The sequence below is a fragment of the Rhineura floridana genome, chromosome 1 (assembly GCF_030035675.1).
Source record: "Rhineura floridana isolate rRhiFlo1 chromosome 1, rRhiFlo1.hap2, whole genome shotgun sequence".
Lineage (NCBI taxonomy): Eukaryota > Metazoa > Chordata > Lepidosauria > Squamata > Rhineuridae > Rhineura > Rhineura floridana.
Genome location: NC_084480.1, coordinates 77,811,528 through 77,818,916, shown reverse-complemented (window position 1 = coordinate 77,818,916; position 7,389 = coordinate 77,811,528). Strand labels below are relative to the sequence as shown.

At 42.6% G+C, this 7,389-nt stretch overlaps 1 long non-coding RNA gene across 1 annotated transcript; it reads left to right on the top strand.

Annotated features, from left to right (window-relative positions):
• The first annotated feature begins 4,831 nt into the window (after nt 1–4,831).
• LOC133373778 (uncharacterized) lies at nt 4,832–7,145 on the top strand. Its single transcript, XR_009759782.1, has 3 exons — nt 4,832–4,916; nt 5,442–5,498; nt 6,864–7,145. It is a non-coding gene; the product is annotated as an uncharacterized LOC133373778 (long non-coding RNA).
• Nucleotides 7,146–7,389: the final 244 nt, after the last annotated feature.

Here is a 7,389-nt window from a genome sequence, read left to right as displayed (position 1 = left end):
CCAATCCGAAATGCCCCAAAAATCATGTAAGGGACACTGCTTGAAATAGCTGTATTTCATAGGTGGAAGAACATACAGCTGATCATTGGCTCATGAGTTTCTCCAAAAGCTCTGGAGATATAGGACGGTGGTGATCGGGGCAGCTGGGCGCTCCCTAGCCCACCCAGCCAACAAGCACCGGACCCTAAAATCCATGGAATGATCTCGAAAACCCTGTGCCTTAGCTAGAAGTGGAAAAACTCCAGGATCCTAATCTGCAACAGTTAAAGCATGTCCCTGTGCAGCTTGCAGCCCTGGGCCACAGAGTCAATCTTGATACCCAGAAGGTGAACACTGGCACAGAGCCAATCTTGATACCCAGAAAGGTGAACACTGGGGCAGGATCCTCCATATTCCCAGTTTTCAAGGGAACCCCCAGTTACATATCCATACTATAAGCTGTGACCTCAGGTGCTAACATGCACCCCAAAATCTGCTCTACCGATGAACAGCCCATCATACAGATAGTGCCCCACTGTTTCTGAGTCCACTTGTCTCCTGACTGCCCCCTACCAGAAGGATCTGAAGCACTCCATGCGAGAATTATAGCAGTCTATAGGCAATGCTCTGCCACCTGTGCGCACCATGTTAAATGAAGCATACAGCACAGGTCCTAGACTATCAGGTATGAACCCGTTACTGCCTGACCCCTTAAATAAGACTGGTTGTGAATCAGGCGTAATTTGCCCACTGCCTTTTAAGGCCCTACCTGACTGGGGTGGCCAGGAAGGGGCCAAGAACTCTGCCCGACTGTACATCTTTACACTCTGTCCCTGGCAATTACCGCCATAACTAAAACAGATTGAAGATTGTAGGCCATGAAGGCCAGCCGGGAGTTGGAAGCCATGACTGCCCCCCCCCCAGAAGGAGCTGCAGCACTCCATATGAGAAATATAGCAGTCCATAGATAATGCTCTACCACATAAAAATGCATAAGGCATCTCTATCACAGGCGCGCACCATGTTGAATGAAGTGCAGCACACTATCCCAGGCTATCCAGTATAAACCCATCACTGCCTGACCCCTTAAACAGGACTGGTGGTGAATCAGGTGTAATATGCCCTCTGCATCCTAGGGCCATAACTACGACAGATTTAAGACTGTATGCCCTGAAGGCCAGCCGGGAGTTGGAATCTGGGATCAGGGAACCAAAAGAAAAACACCATAACACAGACAAACCTCCCTTTAAACCGGGTAGCCAGTAAGTGAAGTTCGTAGTACCTCAAATCTAACTAGGGAGGGACACATGTCCCTGAGCAGCTTAAGCTGGAGGCTTCCTCTTACCCCCTTGAAGGCCTCCGGTCTAATATCTCACTGCTGTGCATATCCTTCTGCAAAGAAAGGGAGGAAATCATTTATGAGTAAGTACACTTTACCAACTACTATTCCATGGCAGCTAATCCAGTTCCCCTAAAGCACAGAGACTGAGGATATGCTGCTGTCACCAATATTTGGACCCACTGCAGCTTTCTCCTAGTGGGTTTCCAAACAACCATAATAATAAATGTTCAAATGCAAAATGTGCATGCTACATTGATTTCAAGTAACTGATATCAAAATAGAAGTGCCAATATAAAAGTTGCATGCTATATATGACTACAGGTAAATGATATCAGAAATCCTAACAAAGAAGGTTTTTGTTTTTGTTGTTGTTACAAAATCATCAGGAAAGGGTGAAGAGTCTGCCTGGAACTTAAAAGGCAGCTTCTGTGTCAACAACAATCTAAACTCCTGTCAAGGCACCCCTGCTTTAGTAAAGTCTAAGATCCTGGAATTAGGATAAGAGCCTTATAAGCAGTCTGGCTGTCCTTTTTATTCCTATCCTCCCATCAAGCCACATTATAATCTGCTAGACCTTCAATTCCATGCAGAAGTTTGCATGTCCTTCTTTAGTACAACAAATGCCATATGCTTTGTTTTTGATACAAGACTAAATTCAAATAAATGCAACTTCTGTCTCAGAGGTAACAATTAGCGTGGCACTGACACTTGAAAAAGGATCACTGTCAACTAAGTTATGGTGATTTAGACATTTTCTAGCAAAACCTTGTCATCTGTGCACACCACTAGTATCTAAATAGGACAGGCACAAAGTCCCAGAAGGCTCACCCAGCCCCACCGAGGCCACCATATAATGTAATGATAATAGAATTAATTACCTCAGCCTAATATATTCCTGGGCCTAGCAAGAAGTTGGAAGCTTAGCCAAGAGCTCCGTATCCCCAAACAGCCACCATGTAATAAATTAATAGAATAAAGTACCTGCAACCTAATATAGGCCCAGGTCTAGGAAAAAAACTGTAAGCCTAATCAAAGAGCCCCGCACAATTGCCAATAGAGGCTGCCAGGGCCTCACCCACATCCCTCACTGTGTTGCGCCCCCTACCTAGGCTGAACTCACACCCAGCCTTGGCAGTCAAAGGGAGAAATAGGGCCTGTGTTGGCAGGCTCGAAAAGCCTGTGCAGCTGTCTTACTGGCTTGTTGTAAAAAGTGTAAAGTGTGAAGAATCGTGTTATAACACAGCCTCCTCCCATAATTTGCTCTGAGCCTGCAGTAACTGGCCCAAGGTCACCCATTGCGCCTCACAGCAGTTGGGGAGACTCGAACCCTGGTCTCTTGGGTCACAGTCCAACACCCTAACCACTACACTAAACCACCTTTTCTCCCACAATCTGCCCTGGGCTAAGGGTGTGTGTGTAGTTTTAAATGTCCAAAGGCCTAGGCAGCAAGGGGGTGCCAAATACATATATAGCATTTTTATTAACTTGATATGTTTATTGTATTTTACTTTATTTATAAATGTGTTTCTTTCTTTTACCATTATCAGCCCAGACGCTTCCTGCCCGCTAGGCCCTTTTAACGAGGCCTGCTGGCTAGGCACATGCCCCTTTTGGCCCAACTCTCTCCTTCTTAGGAGGCATTGGGCTCATATCTATTTATCATTAATTATTTAATATTTAATGTAAATGTTCAATATATCTAAGTGGTACTCTTATATTACCTTCACCCCTTTCCCCTTTTATGGGGGGGGAGAAATCAGCAACCCACAGGGATGCATCTCTCTCTCTCTCTCTCTCTCTCTCTCTCTCTCTCCATCTATCTATCTATCCCTTTAACTGCCTAAATATACTTGCGTAATATTTAAATGTATGTGGTTGTAATCCTTGTTTAACATCCACTCCCTCCTCCCTGTATAGGGGGTGGATGTTTGTGTAATCTTGCTTAACTTGGCCAGGCCTCACCACCAGGCCACCTGCAGCCACACAGCAGCATTAACAGTCGTTGCCCTCATGGCTGCCACCTTAAATGGGCTGATCAGGCCCAAGCATCGACCATGCGGCCAGAAAATGGCCACCGCTCTCTGTCCCTCGCTGTTCAGTAGCTCCGTCTGTCCCACGCCGTCATTCTTCCTCTCTTCGTCGTCGCGAGCCAAGAGGAAGTCGGAGGGGGCTGAGCTGGCTTAAATAGGCCCGTAGCTCCGCCCCCTCCGTGCAGAACATCGCGCGTCATCCCAATGCGACACGCGATGTTCCCTTCTTCAAAATGGCTACTGCAACTTCACCCTCGGCCGCAACTGTGCTACCGCTCCCCAGAGCTTCGCGCAGGTAAGCGAAGCTGCATTTCTCTCTCACTAGGAGGGAGACTGACCAAGTGTACACTTGTCATCCAATAAAGGCCTACCTTTTTGCTCCAAGCTTTGTGTCTTCAAAATTTTTATTCAGCAAAAGAACCCAAGGAGAAATACAAAATTCTCCAACAGCATAACATTGACATTTACTTTCGCTGCCCTCCAAAGAGAACATAATTTATTTCTAGAAATATATATGCTACATAATGATAATAATAATGATAATAATGATAATAATAATATAATCTTTAGTTAGTAAGAAAACTAGTATAGAGTCTCTTTTGCATTTTAGAAAAAAGAATATTTCTAAAATCATCATCACTACCACCACTACCACCAGCACCATCTTTTGCTGTTCCCCCTCTGGAGTAGTAAACAACCAAGAGCATTCTAGGTAAGTGCTCCCTTGGGACCTCCACAATCATAGCTAACAGATTACCTCATCATCTGTGTCTCATAACAATATCTAAGGCTGGACAAATGCTAATTTGTGATTATATTGAGACTAAACAAAGCCAAAAAGAAGATACTGTGAACCTAAAAAACATACACTGTGTGCACACACAAAAGAGTGATAGAAAGGAAGTTCACTAACTGACTGGAAAGAACTTTACTTGTCTTGTGTAGGCTACTAAGAGGCACTTTGTCTCTCACAATGTCAGTACGGGCAAACCCCCCAAATAGCTAGGAATGAAGAAGCATCAATGGTAAGTCCATGGCTGCAGTATCTGCCTCTTAGGAATGAATGGGATACTTGGTCTTACTTCTGCCTGCACTATGGCTTAGGAGGAATGAGAATGTGGACTGGGATCAAAACAAGAGATGATGCAACCCTTTGAGAGGGGGAAGCTCATAACACAAACTCCTTAGAGTAGCCAGATGCAAAAGAGGAGAGGGCTTTTGCACCCTGAATTATGCTGTAGAAGAAGGAATTTCAGCAGGTCTAGCAGGCATGACAAGCTACAACTCCTGCATTTTCCTCTTCTACACACATATTAAAAAGTGCAGGTGTCCCATTATCATATGCATCTGGACACCCTAAAGTGCTCCCCAACGTTTTCAAGTTGAACCCATCCCACCTTGAGTTACGCCCAACTTGAAATGGTTTGTAACCCTGACCCTGCTGCTATTTGAAAGGTGGCCACTTACTCATGGAGAAGGAGAAGGAGAAGGAGAAGGAGAAGGAGAAGAAGAAGAAGAAGAAGAAGAAGAAGAAGAAAAGGATTTGCATCACAAAAATAAAAGAGGTGAAAAGATGACACAATTTGACATATGCTAATTTATATGTATAGATGCAAATGTAGAAACAATTACTAGAATGTAAACAGAAATACAGGGCAGAGGACCTAGCTCAGCACTCTCTGCCAGTCCTCTATTCTGCAAGGGAGAAAGTCCTTTACCATGAGAAAGGCGGAGGAGATAAAAGGCAGTGGAAAGGGCTCACTATCACACATAAGGATCATCAAGGCGGGAATGGGTGAATCTGTCAGTTTTGGTTTCTCTCGCTTTCTCGTTTTTCTAGTCTTAAGCTCAGTTCAGTTCACCAGATTTCCACATCAGTTTGCAAAATAAATAAATAAGTCCTCATGAAAATTCATCAGCATTTGGGTACAAATTTCTCCTAATAGTAATATGTTTCTGTGCAATTTTGCCTAATATACACGTTTTGCAAAACAGTTTTCCTAATGTAAAGCATTTTGTATGTAATTTTCACTAATATATGCACTGTTATTATTTATTTCTTACATTTATATATCACCTTTTCTTCCCAGGACCTCAAGATGGTATATATCGTTCTCCCCATTTTATCCTCACAACAAACCTCTGAGGTAGGTGAGGCTGAGATGTCCTGCTGTTATACCATAGTCATTATACTTAACACAGAGAGACCCTGGCCATGCTCACATGTGCATTGTTCTCACACTCACACTGCATCATGGACCATGTTACTGTATATAGAGATAGTGTAGTCCTTGCTCATGTTTATTTCACAGCGAAGGGGAGTTCCCCAAGTAAGACGCATCTATTTATATTAGGGATGGGATTTGTTAGCCAGTGCCAGTTCCAAAGCATTCCATCGACTCAACGGGCTGGTATTGATTTGAGTTTCTTCTTTGTCCACAAGCCACTGCTTTTACTGATCCAGTTTTTTTCCCTTTGGAAAGGAAAGGAAATATTGGTATTTTGAAAAGATAAATTGGAGGAAATATCAATAAAAATATCAATATTAGTATCAATACTTTAGAAACATTTAAAATCCATTTTCAGAAATAGCCTCAGAAAATCACTACATAAAAATCTGATCCTCAACAACAGTGAACAAGTGAGTTAATGGAAAATTCAGTACCAAATCAGAATTGGGTGGAATTCTAGGGCATCCCTAATTTATATGTGATTATAACACATCTGCTTTATTCATATTTGTATATTTCTTAGTGCTGGTTGATCTTTCTTGCTTGGTCACTACAATGTTGCCTTTTCCAGGGAGTCTGTGGGGACCACAGCTTCTTCCTCAGTTTGAAAGTGGGCGCTGGAAAGATCCCCATCGAATAATGAAACCATATATTATTCTTTACTTAGTTTAAAAGGCAATGTCCTTGCACTTTCTTTTGTGGTTGATGATTGGAGAATATAGAAAAAGATTTCACTTTTGCATGCAAAACCAGCCTCTGAATTTATGTAACCTATTTACTTTGGCCCTGATTCAAATACCCTTGCAGTTTAGAACACAAGGATTGCTCCTGTTGAACAGATGGCTGGCAGTGCCAGCTATGACAGTGAAGGTGAGTTGCTTGGGTGGAACAATAAAGGTGTATCCACAATCATTCTCCAGCTACTGAAACAGACGCTCTGCACTGTCAAAACTAGCAGCACAATTCATTTAAAGGAACATTGCTTTCCCTCTATGCAGCACCAGTTAACATGTGCAGGGTCTTAGCCAGAGAGTAAGCCACACAGAAAAGTTTGTTTCCATATGGAAATTATATATATTGGCTTGGCGGTGTCTGTCTTCTATATATCATGTCATAATATATGTATCATTATTATAACAACAGCACATTATTTAAAATGTACATTATGTTTCTCTTTTAATGGGATTTTAACTCAGTAGAGAAAAGGAAGAAAAGGAAATGGCAAGATGTTTTGAAAGTGTGGCTTCTTCAAAGAGCTGAGCTGTCCGTTTCTATTTTCAGGAAAAGCATATCCAAGTAAAACAGAGTCAGGAAAAGCAGATTATCTGGCATAGCAAGATTAGCCAGAATATGGAGAACCAGAGATTGCATCATCAGAGCTGCATTGTCAACAAGACAACTTCATGGGGGGGGGAGAGAGTCTGGACAGGGATGTTATGTCAACTAGATTCATAGAACTGAATGTGATGAGGCAATGATGAAAAAGGAGCACATCGACACATGACAGTGCTAAAGGGCGCAATGCCACAGTAGCCAGTTAACATCTTTGGTGTACAGACTATGTGAGATGGCAGATTTGACAAGTGTCAGGCTTGATTCTATCAATGATGTGACTATCTTATGGCCACAATGGCACAATCAAAAGAGTTCCTCTATCAATTAAGTTTGTTTTTCAACAATTAGAGCATCTTCTCAACTCATGCTGCCTCCCATTCCTGTCTTCTTTTTGTACATAAAATCTCAGCATCATTAAATGCAAATGGGCAGCACAACTGAACAACTATAGTGTTAGAATATGACTATATAC